The sequence below is a fragment of the Patagioenas fasciata genome, chromosome 4 (genome assembly GCF_037038585.1).
Source record: "Patagioenas fasciata isolate bPatFas1 chromosome 4, bPatFas1.hap1, whole genome shotgun sequence".
Taxonomy (NCBI): Eukaryota; Metazoa; Chordata; class Aves; order Columbiformes; family Columbidae; genus Patagioenas; species Patagioenas fasciata.
The window spans coordinates 34,429,888-34,456,118 of record NC_092523.1 but is presented as its reverse complement, the minus strand read 5'-3'; the positions used below and the strand labels follow the sequence as shown (position 1 = coordinate 34,456,118).

The window sequence follows — 26,231 nt, the reverse complement described above, 5'->3', positions numbered from 1 at the left end:
AAAGGCTAGTTTAGGACTTACTTTTCACAAAACTAGTTCATGTAAGTTAAAAAGCTCAGTTTATACTTAACTTGACATCCACGAATAAAGACATTTAAGGACTCAAACAGTTTATATTTCAGACAATGTATGAATGTGTGAACTACAGCCAATCTGAGAGCTGTAATGGTCAGGTGCAACATGCAGCATAGTTTGTAAATAGATACAAGACTAGTGGTCTGTACCAGACCACTAGTGTCAGATGCTACATTACCTTGCTATCCATAATGCTTTCATCTGAATCAATCTAAAAATCCACAAATATCTGTATGCCAAATACTAGTACTATGCAAACATGAAAATAGAAGAATATGTTAAAATAATTATTAGCAGTATCAGTTTACTACTGCATTAATACAATACACATTGCTTTGCACTGCAGCATTTGTTTTCTGAAGCATTTTCTCAGAAGGCAGATTTACCATTAACTGATTAAGCATCAGCGCTTAACCCATTTTGGTACCTGCTCCTTCATACACTCTGCAACTGGTTTGTGTGAATAATAACTTACCTATCAGTACTTTTAGCGCTTACTAAACATGACAAAAGCACTGGTTTGGTATACACTAAGATGTGCTTTAACTACTGGATATAAATTAGATTATTTTTATCTACAGGAAACATTACATGTCATAAATATTAACTCAAGGTCTCAAAGATAAATATAACGGTATGTTTATTAGTATAACAGACAAATATGTCACTACTACCAGGATGATCAGCTTATGCTTTTCAGAGACTGATGATTAATTGTATCTCTCATTTTGTAGCTATCAGCAACACTAAAATCAAGCATATGATTTCTTTACTGGTATACTGCAGTGTGATTTAATCAATGGTTGGTATTAAGCAATTTAAACATTACCAAGAAGTGTACAGTTCACACTACTCATGTAGGTACTTGGTACAAGTTTCCAAGAGCTCCATGACCAGATGCTACAGGACAGAGTTCTAATAAACCAGAAGAAAGAATCCTGATAGCTGAGAGATACAAAAAATAGTTCAACATGCTGACAAACAAAAGAGCTGTATACATGCTCCACTATACAATCTCCAAAATTAGTATTTCCCAGATTACAGAAAAAAAACTACAGAAAGACAGGAGTGAAGCTACCACCCACATTCTTTGTCCTGGACTCCAGCTAGTCTTGTGAATGTCTTAGACACATATGATACTGAAGGATCTTACAAATAAGAATGAACCTTTTTTCAGTGTCTCAGATGTGCTTTCAGTAGCTTCCACTGCTGAAACGCAATGGAGCTAGAAAGAATTGTGGCCATTCTCTTGGACAGGATCGATTACCTAGTTACACATAGATCATATAAACCATTACTTGTGGTTGTTTCTACATCATGCAAAATAAATGAAAAACAATTGGACATATGTGATAACCAAACCTAAAGCCAGGGATGCTCATCTTTGGACAAATGCATCATATGCCTATAAAGCCAAGGAATGAAAACAGATTTGAAAAATTAGTCTCCAGTGATATCAAATTTAATTTAGAAATTTCAGCTAGATGTTATTAATGTCTTAACAGTTCTTGCTCTCCCTCCGGTCATTAAATGTGCTGTACATTCTAGCAAGGTTGCTTCTAACTACATCTTGATGCCTTATGTCATCATGCATGCCTCGGCCTCATGTAGTAGCAGTAGCTTAAGAATTGTCATATTAGAATGACAGCACATATACCAATGTCTACAAATACACATGCAATTTTCTTTAGTTGGATATGTATCAAAAAGGTACTTTGGAAATCTTATAGACGATCATATGAAAATGAACTCCTGAAAAACGTTTCATTAGAGCTATATGTTGAGAAAGGTGGATAGTCTACTGAAAAACAAAGTGACTCAAGCTTTCAGAACACAGAATTCAACATCGCAAGGAAGAATATGTACACAGCCAAGTGACTGTGATAGTTACATCTGGAGCTTTTTCCTAACCCTAAAGAAAATGAGTTACCTCAATGAACTACCCATGGTGATTATGTTAAAATACTTCAAAAATTCTCCTAGCGTTGCTACAGAGCAGTCTTGCTCTTATGTATGTATCTTTCCCAGCACACATGGCAATAGAATCTTTGGTAAAGACATTTCAAGAAGTGGGAAATTATCTACATCCCTCAGGAACAATAAATTGCAACTATTCTGTTCTCTAGTATCTCAGTACATCCCAAAGTAGCTCTTCACATTAAAAAAGCAGAGTGCTCCACCCTGTCCAAAGAGGGTTTTCTTTTCTCTCATTTCATTCAAACAAGGTGGATGGCCCACCTCACTAATATCATTAGGTAATAATAAAGTTACTACACTTTTCTCTTTATGTTTGTTATAGGAGTGTTTCATCCCTATACACTCATTAGAAAAATCTGGAAACTAGAAAGGAAGAACCAAAAGAGGAAGCTTGGAATTGTGGGTTTTTTTGGCTTGAGTTCTTCAGAAAGCACTCGAGAGCCAGCCAAGAGTTATCAGGCAATCTCTGATCCAGTAGAGTATCTAAGAAGCCGCCTGAATTTGTTACAAAAGTGTTTTGCTGATAACTCTCACATTTGAAAAACATGCATCAAGACATCAAGTATGAAGAATCATGCTCTCAGTTCATTAACACAAACTGATGTTTGTGCAAATTGGCAGATGTTTGACGTAGAGTTGCCTCTGCTGTTGCTCTCTAGAACAGTAGAGCTGCGTTCTCTTTAAAAGACACCATCTGTGTTTAGCTATATTCAGTTCTTATATTTCACTTTGGAGTTTGTTAAGTCTGCTTCTCTCCTCCGCTCCCATAATAAAATTTTGTCTGGTGACAGAAAGAAAATTCTATAACACTGAAACCGCTAGCCAGGTTTTTGTGAAAGACGGTTTGTATGTAAGAAGCTCTGCCATCACAGTAAACTGAGTTTACCACAGAACTTGAAATTTTCTTTTCAGGAATCTTGATATATCTATTACATGAACTTTTACAAAAGCTACAAAGTGTCACTGACTGTCTTTATGATTAAATGTTTCTGAAGATGTAAAAGGCTCTGATACAGAATCAGCGTCTACAGATTTGTCACCTTCTCTATACTTCTTTGACATCTAATATACTAAAACAAAAACATCATAAAATGCTTATCAAGACAATATGTCTCTGGAGAATTAATCTGTTTCCTAAATAGAAGGTGGAAAGATGGCTAATACCAGATTTTCTGACAGTCACCTTTGGCAATACAGGATTGAATTTCATTGCTGCCAATTTAGTTTGACATCTAAGGACTCAAAACCAGCATTCTGTCAGTCATTGAAATAGTTATATTTTTAATATGTTTAAGAAAAGCATTATATAATATAAAATCCTTTAAAAATTACAATATCTTTAACTGAACACCAAATAAATACATTAAAGCATAAGGAGACTCTCAAGCCTGAAGTGAAATCACATGCATCAAAAAAAACCCCCAGCTATTAAAAGCATATTAGCTAAATATTTAAACCCTCTTGGTCATCTTTTGTAACCAATTCCAATACTTACACCAATTTCATACAACTGGCAGCAAACCATAGAACTGCTCTCCTTATGATGTGAAAAGCGACTACAGCCACTGCAGAAATCAGTATGAAACTGGACCAAGAGAATGATATGCCTGCTAAGAGCACTATTTTGCTAGTAAAACTAACTTTCTTTGCTCCAAGAGTAAACAGGTAAAAACACATGGGGAAATCAATACGAAAAAGCCTTTTCAGGAAATGGAGAACAGAAGCTTATTGTTTATCACGCTCTTGATACACACTACTAGCCCATTGTTTCAAGAACTTTGTACAAGGTTATTTGTCTTTCAGACTAATTTTCTGCTAGAGTGTGTTCAGCTACTGTGTAAGATTGTGAGGGTTTTTTTGGAGGGGTGTCGGCGGTGTTAGGGAGCAGGGTTTCCCTAAAAGCCTAAACTTCAGGCCTGTAAACAAGCTAGCACTCTAAACGTGCAATACTCATTGTGACTTACCAACTCCAATGCCTGTGTTTGTTGAATTAGCTGCTCAAAATGATTTTTGAGCCCAAATCCAAAGTGACAAACTTTAAAATACCAGTTTTACATTCACCCAAATTCCAAAGCATCCATATATCCTTCAACAGTAAAGTTCCAATCAGCTAAAATTCTCCTGCTGGACCAAGCAAGTGGTGTCTCATGTTGATGAAACCACTTTGATGACAGCGGTCACATACAAACTTTTGTTTTATCAACCTTGCCACTGAGGTACAAACATCAATAAGACGTTCTCAGGTTATTTTCACTATTCATAAAAACTGTGGAAGATGGTGTTACCCCACCACATTTTATTTTTTTAAAAACATTGTACTGATGGATGTTAAAACATATGCCACAGATACGGAAAAGCTGGATTTAATTTCCGGAAGGATTTACAGTCACATCTCCCACTTTGCTGACAGAGAATACTAAGCACCAAGCTAGTGTCTGGTCTTTTGAGGACACAGGCCCATCTTTTGCAGAGTAATTACAGACTTCATGTGGCTCATGGAGCAAGAGCCTGACTCTCTTTAGCCTAATAAAGAGAATTTACCTAGGAGAAAGGAAAATTTGAGGGACTGCCTCTCCTCCAGTTACTCTGAAATATTAACACCTGAACAATATACGCTGAAATATTAATGCCTTCCAACAGTTTGCCATGGATAAGACTGCGTACCCTTCTCAGGGGAGATTTGCCATCCCTAGGCTCTGAGGCCATGCAGGCTTCTGTGCACAGCCGCCCTGCTTAGCCTCAGACTAAGTCCATGCAAAGCAGAAGAAATTCACAGGAGAAACAGAAGTTCCAGTTCCCTCCTTTCATGTCACATGGTTTTATGTTCCAGAGCACAGAAGACCTAATGCTATTCTGCTCCTTCTTAAACCACCAGATTATGGCCAAGCCAGCTTTACATCTCTGCACTCTATATTGAACTTCTGTTCCAATTACCATGACTAAATCCACAAAGGAATTTAGGCTTCTCAATAATTAACACAATGGTGTTCAGCCAATTTGCTATGCTGCCAATTTACTGAAGTAAAAAATATGGAATCTATATGAATAACAGTCCTCAGCTTTACCAGTCAAATAATTTTAATGTTTTCTGCTACTCGTAGCCTAGAGGGTAGGGGATAGCAGACCTACCACAACTGAAGCTTTCAGGCACTGAAGCCCAGGGTGAAGGGAATGATACTGGTCACCTCAACTGAGTACAAAACTCCTCAAGAAGTCAAACAACAGCTAAAAGCAGTGTAGAGAACTATCTTTCCTTAAGCGTTCCTTTAGTCAGTTTATACATTTTGCTACTATTATCCACTTAACTGAAAACACAACCTAAAGACATAAGCAACTGTGCAAAGCTTTGAATGCTTCCAGCTACAGGTAGATAACACTTCAGCATTTTAGAATAAAAGCTAAGACTGGTAGAGTCTGTTATTTTTCTGATATCTTTTTGGGTTTATTTTTTTGTTCAACAGATGGATCTTAAAGGCAATATTTGTTTTTTAGCAAGATCCAACATTTGCATTTGGGTTTCCCACCTCTAATTGCAACATAGGATATTAATATCATAAATAAAGCTGAAGTCTGCCAAAGCTCATAGAGATACAATTGCTTCAGCAAACTCTCAGTTTGCTACTCACGGTTTCACACAATTGTGACAGTTATCAGTCCTTCAGGCTGTAAAGAAGGTAGTTATTTCAAGAGCTCATGTACATGCCACCAGCGGACTCAGGTCATTTGCAGTTATACTGCCTCCATTTTTGCCCACCTTCATGTTGCTTCTTGGTGAGAAAAGGTGCTGCCAAAATGCCTGAGCTTACCAAGTCAGCTCCTGCTCTCAACAACAACTCCAGAATGCTGTCACCAAAACCCAAGAGAAGGGCTACAAGCAATATAAGAATGGCAGAGTTACTGCATCCATCTGTACATGGTGCTTAAGCAGATCCATTGCGAGACTTGTATCTTAACCAAGCCCATGGGCATCATGAACACCTTTGTCAATGACATCACTAAATGTACCACTGGAAAAATATGTAATCTGGCACATTACAAGGAATGCTTGACCATCAGTTCCTGACAGGTGGAATCAGCCACACACTGGGAGTTGCCCAGAGAGTCAGCCAAGCGTGCCATGCCCAAGGGCACCAAGGCTATTGGGCAAATATGGTAGCTCTAAGACTGAAAAGTATGCTTTTGCCCAAGGACTTGTGGCTACCGGTGGATGAAAAACTGGACACAAGCTGGCAATGTCTGCTTGCAGCCCACCTGGAGTACTGCATCTAGCTCTGAAGCCCTCAGTATAGGAAAGACATGGACCTGTTGGAGAGGAGGGTCACAAAAACGATCAAATGGCTGGAACACCTCTGCTATTAGGAAAGGCTGAGAGAGCTGGGGTTGTTCAGCCTGGAGAAGGCTCTGGGGAGACCCGACTGTGGCCTTTCAATGCTTGAAGGGGTCTTCTAAGAAAGAAGAGGACAAACTTTTTAGCAGAGCCTGTTGAATAGGACAAGGGTAATGGTTTTAAAGTAAAACAGGGAAGATTCAGACTAGATATAAGGAAGTTTGTTTTTTTTTTTTTTTTTTTTTACATTGAGTGTGGCAAACCACTGGAACAGTTTCCCTAGAGAGGCTGTAGATGTGCCATCCCTGGCAACATTCAGGGTCAGGTTGGATGGGGCGCTCTGAGCACCCTGTTCATTGCAGAGGTGTTAGACTAGATGACCTTTAAATGTCCCTTCCAACCCAAACCATTCGATTATTCTGCAATTCTATCTGTACCATTCTGGCAGAAATTGAAGTCAGCTTGAACTCTCCTTATGATGACATCCTTTTCTCCCAAACCACACATTCTTAGGACTTCACACGAGTTGTTTCTATAGACTGATTCTGAAAGAATTTTTGATGGGATAGCAGAGACAGGCTAGTTATTCATGAAGGGTGCGAAAAGAGATCTGGCTACAAACCAATCCATGTCAGCTTGTAGGAAGTCACAAACCATTCTGACTTTGGGCAATATCAGAAGCAGTAGATTGAATTCGAGCCAGTTCTCCTATGATCCCTTGTATCTTCAAAGAGATAAGTTTTCCAGGTCATCTTGTTCATCTGCTTCATAACAGCAAAATCAAAAGTAAATGTATCACTCCTGACAGACATTTAAACAGCCTGTTTCAGAAGGCAACCAGCAAGAAAGAGATCCCAAATTCTTTAGACACTCCAGTGCCTAGTTATCCTTAGCAATTTTTTTTTTTTCCCCTAGCACTAAACAGTGTCCTTTCCTCTAATTTAAGCCTGAAAAGAAGCAGTTCAGGTGATTCAGATGAGCAGAATCAAGCTCAAATCCCAAACATACACAACAAGTCAAATCACGACCAGAGTTGCCCAACTGCTAGCCTACATCTTCTTTATGCTGCATTGCACACAGCGCAGCAAGTTTGAGGGCCTGCAGGGTAGCCACAGACATCGGTGAGTAACTGTTCAAAGTAATATGACTTAAAGAAAAGATTATTTTAGATTGGGACTCAGCTCAAAATCTCTTACAGATTTAGAAATTACCTTATTCAAGAGCAGAACTGAATCACTGCTTTCTGCAAAGGTGCCATGGACCACCCCTTCTGTAATCAGCTCAGTGGGCACAGTAAAGCTGTTTCTCACCCTTCTGCTTCTAATAAGTTAGAACCGGCCTGTCAAGCTTGTGGCTTCATGCTATGGGCAGCCACAGATTCATTTTACTAAGTTAGGCCTACACAATAAAGACAACAGATAAATCATACAAAGCACGAACTATGATTCCTGCAGAGAAGTTCAAAAGCTCTGGAGTTGCAAGAGCCAGAATGGCAAACCCATGGCATCAGAATATGATCAGTATCAATGTATATCTTAGCTAGAAACATCAAGGCTCTCGGGCCTTTATGAAATTGAGCATGACCCTAAAAATTGGCTTTAACATGTACCAAATTTTTGGTGATTCCCAGACAGATGCAGCCAGTAGCTGCCTCACATGTTCTTTCCTACTCACACAACAGTAGTTAAATTAAGGACTCAACATGTGAATTCACCTGCAGTTGGTCAGAGTAATCCCATCATACAGCTGGATGTTATGACATACATACTTTTGGATTTGAAAAATCTTGACATTCCAATTGCAGTATTATTGAAACTGATGCTTTCCAGACAATCCAAATACAGACTGTTGTAACTTCGAGGACAGATAAGTTATATAAGTATGTTAAAGAAAGGCAATGATATAGCAGCAGGAAGCTGCTAAACAATCTTTCTTTTTTTGGTGATGGCAAGTCACCTGGCCAATCTCTTCTTCTGCAGTGTGATGTATCATGATCAACAGGAAGTCCCTAAAGCAGAAAACTGATCCTTTCCTGTTCGAATCTCTCTGTTCCTGAAGATCATTTGACACCCAGAGATTTGACACTTCCTCACACTAGTAGCTTGGTGGGAAAGGAGCACTTGTCTTCTAAGTTCTTCAGCTTCAGCTTACAAAAGTCAAGTCATAGCACAATGCCATCATCCCCCAGTGGGTACTCCATACCCAAAGTAGCCTGAGCCCACCAGGAAAATGGCTCAGGGAATCAGTGCTGAGCTTTTGTTCGTTTTGCTGCCTTCTTAACAGAATCATGTTAGTATGTAGTCATCTATCATGTATTGCTTCAGCTAAGTGAAAATGAGAGCTCTTTCACAGCTTTTGTTTGCTACTTGTGTTCTCTATAGTACCATTAATCGTACAACAGGCTATTAGTTTGAAACACTTGTTTGAGCTATAGTCATGCTTTTCCTGGCAGGGGAAAGACAAGTTGATGTTCACTGTGTTAAAGGCAACACAGGATGTTACAGCTGTATTGCCAGTTATTTGCTCTATGTTGACGTATTTGCTGGCCAGAACTAATTTTTCAGCTAACAGACCTAGACCCTCATGTAAGTGGCAAGTAAAGTGATGACAACACAGAAATCAGTATGACATTACTTAAAGGATTTTTAGCAATTTCCTAATCCTCCTCCATCAGTACACTTTCATTGTTGATCAGTGAACATCACTAATTAATAAAGAATCCAAAACTACAGCCGCGTTTTCCACCAAAGGTTTTATCCCTGCACAGGAAAATCATTCCACGAGTAAAACAGTCTACAGACACAATTCTAAAATAATGCTTCTTTGATACATCACTTTTTGGTAGCTAGTATGACACATTAAGAGCTACACACACTTTTCAAAGGATGCAGTGTATACTTCTTATGAAAAATCAGGCCTTCTAGGGATTTTAATTCAAATAACAAAGGCCAGTGTCAACTAGGGAGGTGGAGAGAGAAGTCCTTGAAAATATTCTCAAACAGCAAGAAACAGACAGTTGCAGCAACATGATTATATGTATTTGCACATTGGGTAAAGGAAGCAGCACCTGTGTCCACACCATAAACCCAAATCCATGGCAACTGAAGTTATAGAGAAGAAGGCTTGAAAAGCAGAAATGAAAATATCACAACCATATTCAGGCAGATCTTAAGATGTAGAAGAACTGGAAGTCAAAGGTAAAATAATTTGAAGGAGATAGCCTATTTTGTATCCCTGAAGTTTTACACTTATTAGGTAATTTCCTCTCTTTGAAAAATAAACGTATGGAAAGGCAGATTTCCTTTCCTAGAAATTTTTTACTTCCTCAGAACTGTAACATCCTCTGTTTTTCAAAGTCATCCACCTATTAATAATAAATGCTCAAAAGACCCTTTTTTGCTTCATGGCTTTTCAATTTTTCATCAGCTTGGTCTCAGTTCTAACCCTCAGATCACTACAAGCAACAATGGACATTTGCACTTAAGAAAACTAAAGGATGTGTTGGTAGTTAGGGTCTTGCGTTCGGAAGATCTCGCGCTGTACGGGAAGATAGTGGCCCCTCCCCTGATAGGTGTAGTGTTTCGTGTGTTACCTAAGCAGGCGGATGTGACGTTGTAAAACTCAAGGTATATATTGCTTTATTGCCTACCAATAAACGCCATTTGCCGTCCACCACATTGGTGTCTGCAAGCTGATGGACCGAGCGACCTGAGGGTGGTTGCCGTACTGTTCCTGAACCAGGACACCTATGTTGCAGGGTGAACCGCAACAAGGATGAAGTCAGTGACTTCTGCTATCCTTTGCTTCTAGAATGGCTTCAAAGCTTTATATATATACACATTATATATATATGGAAAAAGCTTTATATACATATATATATATGTGGAAAAACAAAACTGAGAAGTTGAAAGGTAAAATTTTCTCTACTAAATTTGCAGAAGATAGTTAATTATCTCAGTTTTCTCTTTTACCTCCTGAAAGAGATCATAGAGATTCAGAAGTTGTCAAATTACTGTGTTGTACACAAAAACATTAAAAGTAGACATACTAGACATCTCTTAGCAGAAGTTTAATTATTACAAATTTAGTGACCAAAACACACTAAGCATCCTGTATTGCTTTGCCTTCTGCTATGAACCCATTAACTTGCAATTTACACTCACACATATTTGATTCCTACACAAATTAAACAAATTGCTCATAAGGAAAACATTAGAAAAGCGTTTTTCATTTTTTAGCCTTTGCATTCTGATCAGTAGGGTGAAAAGAAGTGACATATGATCGACAGTTATCTGAAGACTAGAATTTGAAACCCGAGTACAACAACAGAGTGGGGGAAATCACTAATAGTTTTACATAGTATCTCTATGGCTTTTGATTATTTATAACAGTCAGCTTACAATAGACTGGTGTAATGAACTAGAAATACGTGAGTTGAGATTGAAGTCTAAACTGTCCCTAAACTGAGTACTTCAAACTGGTTTTATGGTACTTTTAAAAATAGAAATGACATTGAAATATAAACAAAACTCTATGCCAACAACAGTTACGTGACCCATACCTAAAGAAGACAACATACAAAATCATCTTTGATACAATATTGAAACAGTGTTGCCTTTGTAATGACAACACAATATCTCTATTTCCCAATTCATCCCCTACATGAAACTAAGGTGATCCCTTACCTTGATTTTGTTAAAGACATTTCAGACATTCAGGTGTGTCTCATACAGCACACAAAGTTAAGCACAATAACACACCAAAACCACACTGCCCTCAATTTTCAAGTCAGGTTAGCATTTGTAGGATCCCAGCTTGAAATGCACAGCATAATTGGAAAGCAACTTCCAATGTTCATCAAGTTTTAGGGGGCAGAACTAATCATGTATATACCACGACATAAAAAAAATATTAAAAAATGTGCGTATACATACATGTAAAGCCATTTCCAGTAATAAATATACTGTAAATAAGGTTAGCAGATTTGTTCAGATGGTGTCAACGATCAGATAATACTGATTAGAACGATAAGAATTAATTGCCTCTGTGAGTTAAAAAGCCAAACCCAACCAACCAAACCCAACCCACACATTATTTTAAGTGGCAGAAATAGACAAAAGCGCAACACTTTCCCCCCACCCCTCTTTTATTAAATCCTTCTAGTATTCTCCAAAAGGCATTTACTAGGCATTTTGGGCAGAACCTAAAGCTAGATAAAACCTAGAGCTGGATACTAAGGCCTTCTAGTGGCATTTAAAAGCACAGACATTTCCTGTAGCTATTTTTAATTAATTCAGGGAGGACTTTTATTATTGTGTTCAAAGGGAGAATACGGACCTACAAGAGCTTCTGAAAATACCATAGTCTATAATAATTTCATTTGTAAGATCCATTTTGCTAAACTTTTCTCTTCCTCCTTCAAACAAACATTTAAATCCATTTTAAGTTCCTTGTTTAGAACGTGTCTTTGGAAAGAATACTATACGCACCCAGCTTTGAGGTAAGTCACGGAAGAACAACTACCTTGAAGTCGTGACCTTGCTTTTAAGAGTCTTATTCAGACTAGATTCTTACAAGCCTAAGCCTGAGTCTTAATTTCAGCACTTGCAGGAAGAGACAGTATTTTAGGATTATAAGAAACAGGAAATTAGATTTCACAGTATTACAAATCTAAGGGTACAAATTTTACAGTCGTAAACTGTACCCACCAAAATGGGGTTGAGGCCTCAGAATATAGTTCTAAAATTATCCCTGAAGAAGTTCATTAATGAAACTATTTGCTTTTGGGCACTGAATAGCTAAAAATCCTTTTATGTCTTTACAAAGATGCTCAGTAAAAATTATCCACATGCCAACACTGGTAAAAATAAGTCCAATAACAAAAGGAGAGTCTTCTTCTAGGAATATTTAATTTACATACATGATGAGAATGTTTTTACAATTTTAGGTGCTGAATGTGAAACTTTCACAGCATTATCTCCGATTCGTTCAGAAAAATACATTATTGATGAGCTTAAAGAGAAGTTGTTCCTAAACATACTGGACGACCAAGTCCTTAGAAGTCTAACGAAAATATATACAATACTGAAGATGACAGTGGAGCTACACAGATTTCTGAGAGGACTACACACAAGAAAGCCTGCAATATAATTATTCTTCTATGCTACGTTTGAATTCAACACACCTTCAAACTTCTAGCTCAGCTGATAATTTGAAAACCAAGTACATGCTCTGAGGAATGGACACTTTCTATAAATCATTTGCATACCTACTACATAAGTGTATATAAAGAAAACACACAAGCTATCCCACTAACATTCTAACACAATTTGCTAAGGTTAAAATAATTCAGTACAAAACCAATGGACAGGAATGAGCACGGAGAATTATCAGCAAATATATAGACATAGTAGAAGGAGCAGATAGTTCAGAGTGTAAATAACTGTTTCATAGATAGTTCAGGGTACTGACTTCAGAATCTCAGAATCAAGTTCCTTCTTTTAGAGTGGCCAGCTAAACCAAATATCACAGCAACTTCTTTTATGAACTATTACACTTGCCTCCAAACTGCCTACTGCCTGATCCCTGTCCTCAGAATCGCATTATTCCATTCTTCGTGGCGGACAGCTAGAGAGAGTCCCATTTCCATAATGGATATTCACATAACAACCTATTGGAAAACACAGGCCAAACTTTTAATGCTTCATCTAACATGCTTATGAGTAGCCAAGACTTGATCAGTCTCCCAAGAATAAAAGGTGAGATAAAGAATAAAACCACTGAAAGGATCAATTTGTTTTCAAAACTGTAAACTGGAATTCTTAAGTCCACATATGAAGACCAAACAAACAAAATAATCCGTGGTGCACCCTGGCACGCTGTGCATAGATTAGAAATTTAACTAGAATGCAAATACACCTAAAAAAAAAAAAAAAAAAAAAGGACCTTGAATACTCAAGCATTTGAATTCCTCAAGGGACCTGGTTCATTTTTCCTAGCACCTGCTTCCCTTTTGCTCTCCTAAGCAGTGTGTTGTAACTTTTCCTGAGAGGACTGATTTCTCCACAGCATTTTTGAAGTCTGAATTTTATTTTTTTGGTCCCTCATCAGGAATGCTATTGTTTGGCCTCTGTCATCACACAAGTTAGCTACAGTATCTGGGCCCACAGTTTTAGGCAATACTTTCTGATCTATGCAAAATGCACCCCATGAGACCAGTCTAGTTTTCTGCTTTGAAGCCATCACACCCATCCCTGCTCCAGAACAGTGGGCACATACAGCTGGCTCCTCCTCTTCTCACTGCCACAATTATATCTTTCTCCTCTTCCCTTTCAAGCACTTTCATAATTATCTTCCTGTCTCCTCTTGCAACTCCCAAAACTCTCATCACAACTTTGGACAATACGTGCTTAGATTTTACCACAGAAGTATCATCCATTCATAAGAAGCAGTAGCCTTTCATCATAAGAACACTTCCCAAGTTCATCTACAAAGCTACTATTTTCTTGTTCCTCATATTCCTTTTAAATTTTCATTTTTGCCATCAGGAAACCACTGGTATCACAGAACAGATTGTGGCCAAGTAGTGGTCAAAGCCACCTGTCAATAAACATGCCCTTCAGTTTACCTTTGCAATCAAGTTTGTTTCATCTCTTACATTCAGCACCTATTGCAAAGACAACTTGACTTTGATGCTTTCTTTGCAATGTGATAATGTAATACTGATAGAAACAATTACTTAAACACAAGAGTGTCCTTTCAACTAGCAAGTCAGATGAACTTGCTGTTCATTAGGAAAAAATTCATCTACCCTTTCTTTTCTGATGGCTAATGATACAGAAGGTGAACACCAGAACTGAAAGCGGAATCCATCTACACAGAAATAGTGTAACATCTATTTGCTGTTGTCCTTTTTGCGGCTTTTTTAGTCATCCTGACATGCTTATTTTCATTTGTGGTTTTTACCTAAGCAGTGAGTAATTTTTAGAGAATTATGTTTAAGATAATTACACCACTAAATATTAAAAAAAAGTAAACAAATTAACACCTGCATTAATTTAGCATAACATCTCTGCAATTATTTTTGCTGTGCTCATAAGAAAACTAATGCCTCAAGCTGCAAGGCATCCTTCTAATGCTTGGCTATAGTATATGTTAACAAGAACAGGTGCAGACTTCCAAACAATTTTTGTAGAGGTTGCAGTCCTGACGATAAATTGTGCGCTGAATCTGGCCTTTGCTCGAAACTATAAATCAGTCATCTGTGAATCAAAAGCCACCGGCAAAAGCATGTGAATGTGTAAATCTACAGCTATGCAAATAAGGAACTAAAACCCTCTCTGTCATGCTTGTTTGAAAGTAGAATAATCTGCAAGGCTCAAATTACATGATCTGTATCTGTAAAGTGACCCTTATAGAAGAGGTCTGCTAAAAGACTTGAATTTGCCTGATTATCTGCAGGTATGTCAAAACAAAGTCTTTGGTTTAGTCTTTATTCTACTGTCAAACCTGTCAGCATCTCACTTAGCTCTCATACAGTAGCACTTCATTTGATTAGCCTCTTTTATATGTTACTTATTCAAATTAACCATTAGATTGCATCAGTCACACTGAAATTATTTCCTTGAGATTCCTAACAACTACAGTTTTCTCCAAAGAAAAACAGTGCAGTTACCATGAGTTTGATTATCTGGGGGAATGTCACTGCTTGTTCATTATAAATTCACTCAAAATTAAATAAAAGTGTACTGGTAACTGCTGGCTTCTGTCAGAATTTGCTTATTAAAATGTGTAAAATGCGTAACTTGCTAGAAGGAGCAGTGTGACGTATATGCTCAATATGTGACTTAAAAGACACACTAAGTGTTTTGCACTGGTATTGCTTTCAGTTGCTACTGCTTGTCTCTAAAATCCTTACTATTAGTAGGAAAAAAAATACAAGGTTAATGCCTAAATCAGACAATAGCTGCTTCAGAATTCACATGCAAAGCACAAAACACACAAAAGTAAGTAGTGTGACCTGTATGTTCAAAAGGGAATTATTTATTATATACTTCATCTTGGCCAATCACTACAGCTTAGGATTGCCTCAAAAGCTACAATCTTTTTGAAATTCAAAAATTCCATGTCGCATGATGTTTCAAAAGAGCAGCTGAAATACCAAGCCAAATCTGGGGCCATCTAATCATTAACACACCCCTTAATGATGGTCCATACTGGCTGCTTCAGAGAGAGCAAAACATTTGTGCTAGAGATTTACTAAATAACCTTCCTAAAATACAATTCTTGTAATTCTCACCAATCAAGTATCACCTCATATCCATTATTTATCCATTCTTATTTATCACAGTTCAAGAAACTACCTAAGTTCTCATTATTTGCGTAACAGAGCAGAGAGTTTGAGGTTCCCAAATGAACATGAAATTCAGTAAAAACGGGCATTTAGTACCTTACAAATGTATCTTTTGCACCTGCTTGAAAACTTGGTGCCAACAATATCTTGATTTCAGTTTATGTTTATGTTTACGAAAAAGGAAGTATTTTTTGGTTTATAACAATGCCTGATTTTTTTAATATTTAGATAAAATAAACATTCAAAGACAGAACATTCAAGCATCCAATTTAACTGTGTACTCCACACTTTGTTTTATTGCCCTGAATCACTATTTTTCCTTTCTGGTCACTTCGAACAGTAAAAATACTGCTCATATGCACAGAGGCTCCCTGTAGTAACATACATAATTTCTAGTTCATGCATTTTTCTGACTTCGGAATCAATTCAGATAACTGAATCATGGGCAGCCTTCCCCCCTCTCACTTGCTAAAAATATACTTTGGCAAAGTATTAGCTTTTAGGAAGTCAGTCCTATTGGATAACCTTGTTCTAGTCAAATTCAAACCAGTTTGAGATTAGCTGTAAACAGCCGTGAGATATTTTGCTTATATTTGCATTTTATTCCAATCAAAAGACCAAAGTAGTCTTAATCCTAGCTGTTATAAACTGAAATTTGTACTTTTACAAGTTTGGTGGTATAGTCTACTCTGCTTTTGCATTTAATCTCATTAATCATAGTAAAAATATAAATCTGACCACTCTGCTTTCATAACTCATTCTGACTTTTCTATATATTATAAACTCATGTACTAATATCTCTTCTACAATTTAGATTTCAGAAATTCCTATTTCTGTTCTTTTATTGGTATTCTTTATTGCTAAATCTAGAGATAGGTCACTACATTTTGTAGAGAACACCCATCAGATCTCTATAATTAGCTAATTTATCTTTCAAATTCTTACCTCAGGTACAAATACTTATAACTTGTTGACATAGGAAAACGTGTTGCATCTTCTGCACCTTCATCACTTACTACTGACACGATGTTTAAGTAATATCTACGCCTTTTTGCAAGGTGGCACACTGTGCCTCCTATGGCTTCACACACACGTGCCTATCCCACTGAGAAATACGTGGCTTTATTAAACACAGTAACACTCAAGGCCCACTATGGCGACGAAGTTTTACATTCATCCTACAGTTATTGAGCCCTCAGACAACATGGCAACGTGCTGAAAAGAACACTACGGCTCTTGACACAGTCCCTACCTCTTTCTCATCATGGGCCGCATCATCCAACCCTAAGACTCTTAGGAAGCATTAAAACTACTTTTCAGCTTGCTGCAGTTGAACTGAGACTTCACCTATTGACACTGCTCAAAAAAAAACCCAACTCAGTAAGGAACAGGACCCATTGTTTTTAAACAGTTTGAAAAAAACACGACGACTCTTCCACCTATTCTGACCTTCAGTCAGAACTACTGATTTACTATTAGCATAACTGTTGAATCTGCAAGCAAATGCAACCTTTAGAAATCAATGCATTTTACTGTTTTTGTAAGCCTGGATGAATTTGATTTTTAGGTATGAGAACTGCAGTTACTGATTCCATTTCCCTTGGGTTTCCTCATGCATCCCTGCCTTTTCCTTTGGGTCCTGAAGAAGCAAAGAGTAAAACCACTACGTTTGTGGACAAATTTAGCTAATCAGCAACTGCTGCCAAACTGGGGATAGATTTAGTTGCCTATCAAACAGTTCAGTTCTACTCTGCTTTAATACTTGTATATAAAATGCAGAACAACTGTCCTATAAAGAATAATAAAAGCTTTACTTACATGTCCCAGCACTATTTAACAGCTATTTTCTGAAAAGGCTAATGAAAAAGTTTAGTGCATAGTTTGATCATAGTAAAGATTCAGAGAAAGAAAGGTTGCTTTTCCCACCATTATGGGTATTTTTTTCCACCCATCCTTAGAGGCTTGGGATCTTCAGCACGAACTCTTTAAAAAGTGTTATGTTACTCAGGTTACTTAAGCACACAGAACCACATCTATGCTATTCAACCCCCTGATGGTGGTTGGTGATTAAGGTGGATGAATCAGAACACTATCTTTATTCAGTACAAAAAGATGGGGAAAAAAAAAAAAATCAATCTATTTAGGGAAAGAAGTTAGAAACAACAGAAAAAAAAAAAAGGCTGCATCTTTGGAGTTTCCTGCTTTACAGCAGCATTAGCTATGATGTATCATTGTTATAGAACAATACATCTTAGAAGAAAAATACATTTCACGTTTCAAAAAAACTGAAAGCAGAATTAGATGTAGAATGTGGTCATCCAGCACGCCTTCACTCAAGATACATGCTGCCCTTCTAAGTATTTACGTCTCTCCCTTCTCCCTCCCATACGTAAAGTTTTCCATTACCTCAGTGCCTTTGAAAGTCTTTTTAGCTTTTGTTTTAGCCGTAGAATGCTAAGAAGCTTCATAATTTCATAAAGATCAACTTGTGTCAAAACACTTTCATGAAAAGACAAGACACTACTTGAAGAAAGATGAACACAGACAGAATATCTCTCAAATTGGAACCTATACACTACATCCAACAGTAAAGAAACTGGCAATGAGTAACATGCTTCATGCAATACTGAAACAATGACATGGGAAAGGATCAGAGTAGTAGGAGAGCATACCAAAGTATACAATTGTAAAATTCTTGTTTACAAACAAGGAGGATTTGTCAATTTTTATTTCCATGTTTGTGTGGATAGACTCATTGGAGCAGAAACACTGTTTCAAGGTCACATCTGATGCAATTTGCCTGCTCCAGGATGAATCCTCATCATTGGTGTATTATATTCAATACCTGATCCTTCTGACACAGAATTGACATTCAGTCATTCCACAGTGTAACATTATACAAGGTACCCTAATTCGATATCTGAGTGTTTTCCCTGAGCACATGCCACCTGTATTGTTACTCACAAGTTCGTCATATATGTAAGTATACAGACAATAGTCCACAGGTTGAGGGTAGGTAACACACTCCCACACTAGCTCTCCAAAGGTTACTGTGCTCCACAGACTGCATAGCTGTTTGATGCTTATCACTGTTTGCACAAAGTTGATTCTTTTAAACAAACAACATACAGAAAACTGTTACACCACTGCATTCTACCTTCTTTGGTCATCCTGTTCTCTCATTTCTATTACTATTTGCACCTACTACTATGATACAGCATGTTAGGATCTATCTGCCTGTTTTTGCTTTGTTGGTATCCTGTTTATGAGCACAACACGTGGGCCCAGAGTCACCTTCGAAGGTCATCCACCTAAAAAAATGTTTGAAGTGACTTTAATGTTAAAGTATGACAGCTGATGTTATTTACATAACTGCTGACCAAGAGAGAGCCTTACTTTGCATAACATACAGACTTACAGATCATGTATAATCATCTCTTGGATAGAAACTATGGCTACACTGAAACCTGAAAAACTTCCAGACTTCAACTGGAACTCACTCTCACCCTTTCCAGCATAAAAATACCCAGTTTGTCCTGTGTTATATTATTGTCAAGGTCTTCTTGTAAGCTTCTGTTTATAAGTACACTTCATTTCATCATGAGCTGAAATATGTCCCTCTCTCTTCATGCCCATTTTATTTCTACATCAGTGACCCAATTCTACACATTTATACCTACATCATGAGGAACTAGTTCATAATGGATACACTTCTTACTTCATTACGGTTTCTTACCTCTAACTCATTTAAATTCTTCCTCCACACCAGATTCTATTGCAGCACCTCCATGGCCATTACTGACAGTCACCGATTTGATTTACAAATAGCTCTGAGAGGATCAGATGTTGCCAAAGAGACAGTAAGGAAACAGGGAAGCTGGGAATTGATATGAGAAAAAAGACAAAGGGAGAAAAGCAGAATTGAAAGAGTAGAGAATACTGCTTTAAATTATATGGACAAATAAGTCACATCTATCAGCACATAATTGGTGTACGCTGTTTAGTTATTAATCATAGATAGTCTTCACTTGTTTTCTTAAACCCTAAATCCTTCATAGTGACATTATGTCCACCTTGAACTGCAAGATTGTTCACTTTTTGAATACTGCTATATCCGTATTTTGTATTGTTATAACAAAAGCTCTCTATCTCTTTGTTAAAGGCTTACAAACACCTTAAAGGAAATACCAGCTCTGCTTGTTTATAATTTTCACTATAATTAGAGACTCAATCCTAAATATCCATGTAGCACCACACTATAAATGTGCATTCCACTTTATAGAACACAGACAAAAGCTGTTCTCTAAACAACTTACCATATGACTCCTACACACAGATACAGCAAAAGAAGTTGGGCTGTGCATTCACCGAATAACAAAATCCTGGAATGATTCAAGTAAGATGGAGTTTTTCTAAGGGAGAAAATGCATGGTAGCAATCCATCTCTATATTGCTATTTCCAAATGCAATGTCTCATTTGGGGAATAGTTGCTGAACACGCTTGTTCAAATACCTTTGCAGGATATATACAGAGAAATAACACATTGGAATTTGCCTCCTAATTACAGAGCACTGGTTACTAATTTAACTATAAAGATACCAGACCTCAAATTCTTGATTTCACGACCACTCAACTGTGCAAACAAATGGCTCATCTCAGTGCGATTTAAATCTACATAATTATTAAAGATTTAAGACCACAATATCATTTAATTTTCTATAGATGCAAGGTGAATCAGAATGCTTGGTTCACTTGTCAGAATAATTTAATGTATTTCATATCAGCATATCAGCTAAATCAGAAACTGTAGTACTCAGAATACTGTTTGTAGTTCATAAAATGCTAGTTTTAATATAAACATTATCTGTACTGATGGATTGCAGTTTTATTGGCCTAGGTCTAATTACAATTTTCATCTCTAAAACAGATGTGTTATGATTAATAACTATTCAGAACAATTCATTTTGCACTGAAAATCTACAGCATTACCGTATAGTCCCAGTTAGAAAACCTTTGCCATTTCAATTATTACCTTCCATTTGTCTTTATGTTTTTATTTTCTTCTCTAGCCTATCTCAAAAATCACTGAGATTGTTCAATGGAAGTTTAACCATCTTGTGCTATTAATGTGCTTGTGCTCCATGTGGAGTGCTGGTTTCCTTCCTTTCATTGAACGCCAAACAGAGGGACACAATGGGTGTGTTGTGCTCTTGTCTAGCACGGTATGTGCGATATCTTTAAAAAGGAGGTGTGAGCTGGCTGTAACACCACTACTCTTAACAGTACAAGTACCACAAACTAATCAACCACAGCACTGGGGCATGCAGTCCATCGAAAGCTGATGAAAAACCCGCTTTTTATTATGACCTACATATTGTATAGCAGCAGTTGGACAATTTAAATCTAGGTACATTGAGACAGAACACAATGCATGAATTTCAGTAATGATGGGCTCAATGATGTCAGGCTTTTCAAATGTGCTCGCAAGTGCTATAACATTTTTTTGTACCTACGCTATCCTGATGGTAAAAACCACAATGAAAAGCAAAAAAAATAAAAAAAATCCTTTCCTTTTAGTAGAAAATGCACGCATAAAATTTTAGCAACAATTATAAACATCCTTCTGAATCAGCAACCATATGGAACATCCCATTGAAATATTTAACAAAAATGCAATCAGATCGATTAATTCAGCAACCACTCAGAACAAGCCACTGACCAAATCAACCTTTAAATGCAAAGATACCTGAAGAAGCCTATTCCTTGCATGAAGTTTTGCTCAGTTTTATTTTACAAAAATCGAAATAGTCCTTGCAAAGGCGTACCTCTCTCACACAAGCCGAGATGTACAAGCAGCTTCCTTTTGTTGAAGAGTCCAGAGGCAAAAGCTCCTAAGCCAATCTGCTCATAAAGCAGCACGTTAAGCCTGCGAAGGAGCTTCTGTCCAGCCCGCAGCGCAGAGCCCCGCCGAACCGCACACACCTGCGCCTGCAGCAGCGCCGCTTTCCCGGGAGCAGCCGCTCACACACGCACACACACACCGGAGCAGCAGCAGAAGGACGGGCACCACCCTTCGCCGGGATCACAGGCTTCCACTCGGAGTGGCTAGCGAGCTGCTGAGATAGCACTGCAGAGAAACCTTGCCTTTACCAGACAAAACCTCGCTCCGCTGCCTGACAGCAGATATGCAGCATTATCACCCCGCATTCCACCTCCTCCGATCAGCCAGCAGGACCGGCAGTCACCCGCTTGCCAAAATGGCAGCTTGTAAACACGCTAAGCCGCTGTAATTACTCACTAATATGCCCGTTTCTTCCGTTTCCTCCGAGGAGATTTTTGTTTATTCCCCGGTAAAGCACAGCATAATATGTCACATTGTTTCCCATAAGCAAGATGGCTGGTCCTTCCAGCACGGCCGCGGGCCGCTCATTGGGCTCCCCCGGCTTGCCGGCGCCATGGCAACAGCCAACGGCCGCCCGGGCCCGCCACCGCGCCAGCCCCGCCGGCCCCGCCAGCCGCGCCCCGCGGAGCGGCCGCGCCCGCCCCGCTCCAGGCGCGGAAGGAGAAGCTGGCCTCGCTGTCTTCAGTCGTGCCCTCGGCTGGCGGGGAGCGCTCCGTTTTGAAAAGAGCTAAAGGGCTGTAGCAGCGAGGAGCACCCACTGCAAGCAACCCAAGCCAATAGGTTGCAAATTACCATATGAACACCTGCACTCTTTTGATGCGTTAAATTTAAGTGTAAGGCACAGTATGAGCACTCAGGGTAAATAATCTTCTATATTTAGGAAACAGGGGTAATCATTATACAACAGGCAGCTAGTTTTCCAACAATAAGGCCCAAACCTCTGCTTGTTTACAGAAAGCCAACCTCTGCCATTATCACAATTACTCCCAGTATTTATAAATACATTTATTGATCTTAACAAGTTAAAGGTTGCTGTTTATTAGATTGTTTTCAAAGATTGTACATTTCAATCACCGTGTAAACCAATTTTATCCTACTTAGAATAACACAATTTTTAATTTCAATTAGGAGTAGGAAGAAAAGGAGATCTTTGTGAACAATTTAAAACTGCTTACAAAAATTCCCACTCTTCAAGAGTTGTCATTATCTTGTATCTCAGCCGCCTAAGGAGTCAGGAATAATAAGCTAGAAAGCATGTGCAGCTCTCAGCAACTTAAAGGTCTTTGAAAATCATTTAGAAATATTAAATGTATCTGAGTATGCTGCATTGCATATACAAAAATTCTCAAGGATTTTTCTGTCCCTTCCTAGTCATTAACAGGGATTGGCTTAGTATATATAACAAATCATGGCATTTCCTTGTTCAATGTCATACGTTTCTAGGGCTACAGCAGGTTTTTCACCTGTGAGTACAGCTTGCAGACAAAGCTCTGCTGCTCCACCACTCCAAGTGGAATTTCTGCTCTCAGGGTCCAAGGACAGTGGTGTCTCAGTGAAGTCCCAGGCAGAAAACTAAGGTCCACTGTGGTGGATTTTACACATTTCTGCCCTGAGCATCTTTACCCTCCTTTCCTTCTGTAAGCTCTAGTTTCTCTGAAAGTATTACAAGAGAAAAGTGGCTTGGGCGGGGGCTCACCAGGAAACAGGCAAATTCTGTTTGGATTTCTGATGCGTCAGAGCTGAAACATTCCAGTCCATTTAAATAGGTGTTTCAACAGTAACAATAATTTAATCTTGTTTCATCCTCTCTTAGCCTTCTTTAGAAAGATGAATATCCACACCTCTGAAACTGCAGTTGTGGCTGAGTCTGTGCCAGCATCAGACAAACATACCTCCAGATTCCATGACTTTCTGTGCTATGATTACTGTCCAGTAGTACTTTTCAATCGAAAAAGATGTCTGCTGATTTCGCAACCTGGTTCTGAAGCTTTTAGCTGGAAAACATTTAACTACTGAAGTAATTATTGACACACAAACTAAATATTAAAACAAAACCACTCTGCATTACAAGAATACCATTTCACTATGATTAGTTCACTAACTTTTTTGTTAATAAGCAACATGAAACAGCCTGCACTTCTAGTACCTTACTTCTTAATGCATTAATAGGCTCTAAAAAAAAAAAAAATCTCCAGTAAGTGAAGATGCAAGCAGTTTTTCTATCACTTTATCACATTAAGCTACTATGGTTACTGTTCTGATACTCTCTACAGTCAGATTAAAACTGTAGCTTTTGAAGAAGTAGCAGTCATGACTTTTTAAACTTTAGGTTAGTGCTTGGAAAGGTTTAAAAATGTTTGTCAATAACTATGTATCTGTAAATATGCAGGTATCTAAACAGTGGAAGCACAGTATTTTACTAAAAATGTTCTTGTTATTTTTGTTGTTGTTGGGTTTGTTTTTAATAAAAAACCTGTTTGAAGATTACAGCTTCATAATTCAGTCTTTAGGCACTTAGAACTATGTTCATAATGCTGGCACGCTTCTATCCAGTTAAGAGTGATGGGACTTTTGCCTGCAGTATGCACACAAAACTTAATGATATACATGCACATGCAACCTTTCCTTCTCTTCAGTGACTTAAGTGATTAGGTAGAAGAGGCTTAATCCAAGTGCAGATTATGGTTCCAATTCGGCAAACAATTAAAGCACAAAGTGTAAGTACCTAATCTGTCTGCGACTACCCAAAAGCTCCACAGAGGTCCTAGAAACAGTTTCTACTATATGCTCTGCACATCCATTAAATTTCTTCTGGCCAACCCCACTGAAATCATGACATCAAGGATGGGAACTGGACCCCCTGTGCAGCTGCCAGAGACTGAGTAAACTCTGATAGCTCCCCAAGGCTCAGTTACACTGATGTGCCTGTGTATTTAGGAAAGATCCAGAATCAGGCAGCTGAAATGGTGGTAGCTATCCTGCTCCCCTTATAGAAACATTTAGGTGCAAGACATAGAGTCATACTGACTCTACAATGAGTATTTAAGTGCTTAAATGCAACCACTTGTCTGCTGTGTTAGACCATAGCTGAAAATAGAACACATCATTTGGTGTCTTTGCTCAAATCCTGCTCCCACATTAATTCAAATGGACTTTCTGATGTCACTGTAGTACCTGGAGGACAGTTGCTCACATCAAAAACCATCGGAGCTGAAAGAAAACTAGTACTCACTGATACTTCACCAGAACATTGCTAACAATCTTCAGTTTTGAGGCAGAAACAACAAGCATTATTCTCAGCCTTATCTATAGATAGATAGTGTATCAACATATCATTCACCATTGTAATTTTGCCCTTCCTGCTGTTTTCCTTCACAAACGAGTTTCCAGCTGTCTCAAAGCAGCTCCACAGAATATAAAATGTATACCTCCATTAAAGCAACATTTCATTCTTATGACTTCTTCAGTCAATTCAAGAACTGTCATTTGCATACATTTCATTAAAATCCATTGTTTCATAAAAAATAAATTTGCATTCTAGAACTGTTTTAAAAGCATGAACTATAATAAATATTTCAATATATTGGCATCCATGGACAGGAAATGTCAAAAGATGAGATTTTAGTTAAGCAGCAACTACTCTGTTAAAATTAGCATTTTATTTCCTGCAATGCACTGTAATTGTTCCTAGATATTTTTCACTATCCAAATAGGAAAACACCTACGGTTCAGACATCCTGAATATCATTAGTAATTACAGATCTGTCTGATCTTCATTCAATTTCTATAATCACTTGATGTATATTTAAATGTAAGAAGCTCTATTATTGAAGACAAATTGGACTGCTCTGATCATAAAGAAAACTTTATCTATCCATATTGTTTTTTCACATTCGTTGATTAACCTGCTTCAATGCAAAGCGGTAAGTAAACAGAATGAATATTTGTAGGTGAGTATGCTGTAGAATAGACTAGGTAACATCATTTTTCCAAGGTTTCAGGTGACCACAAACCTGGAGAAAAGGCCCCAATGTCTGATTCCCAAGACATCACTATCACTAACCACCCAAGATATGCAAAAGAGTGAACTGGAATTCAAACATGAAAAGTTAATTTTATTCAGGGTCAAACTTTTTTGTAGCCCGTTCAGCTACTGAGCACTGAGTAGAACTGCAGTTATTGGCTTTCTGTTTCCAGGTTCTCTTAAATAACAACTCCGATCAGTTTTCTGTACTGTGGATTCGATCAGGTACTTGGCAAAGATGCTGTCAGAGAACTCTGTCTAGACCACATAGAGCAATGAGTTGATTTATATATTTAAGATGTGGCCTATGTTTAAATAAAGCAATCACAAAAGCATTTTAGAAATGTTTTTAAGGTGTATTTGGGAAAGTTTTATCCCAGAAATCATATAATCTTTTTTTGACTTTGAGACATGTTACTCATGACAAATAGCACAGCCACGAAAATGGGATAGAAAAATGAGAAAACTAACTCTGATTTTCTTAAAAGCAAACATTTAAAAAATTTTAAAAGAAACCCTGAAGCCCTTCTGTAATTAGAGATGAAAGCATCTTAACCTAATAAGACTAGATCC

At 37.9% G+C, this 26,231-nt stretch overlaps 1 protein-coding gene across 7 annotated transcripts in view; it reads right to left on the bottom strand.

Annotated features, from left to right (window-relative positions):
* The window catches only part of SORBS2 (sorbin and SH3 domain containing 2), a 155,493-nt gene extending 133,285 nt beyond the window's left edge, over positions 1–22,208 (bottom strand). For 5 of the 7 annotated variants that reach the window (XM_071807601.1, XM_071807605.1, XM_071807599.1 and 2 more), the window contains exon 1: positions 22,031–22,207. The gene's annotated coding sequence lies outside the window, so the exon portion shown is untranslated. Of the gene's footprint in view, positions 1–19,467; positions 19,609–22,030 lie in introns of all 7 variants that reach the window. The other 2 variants (XM_071807600.1, XM_071807618.1) reach the window with 2 other exon arrangements.
* Positions 22,209–26,231: the final 4,023 nt, after the last annotated feature.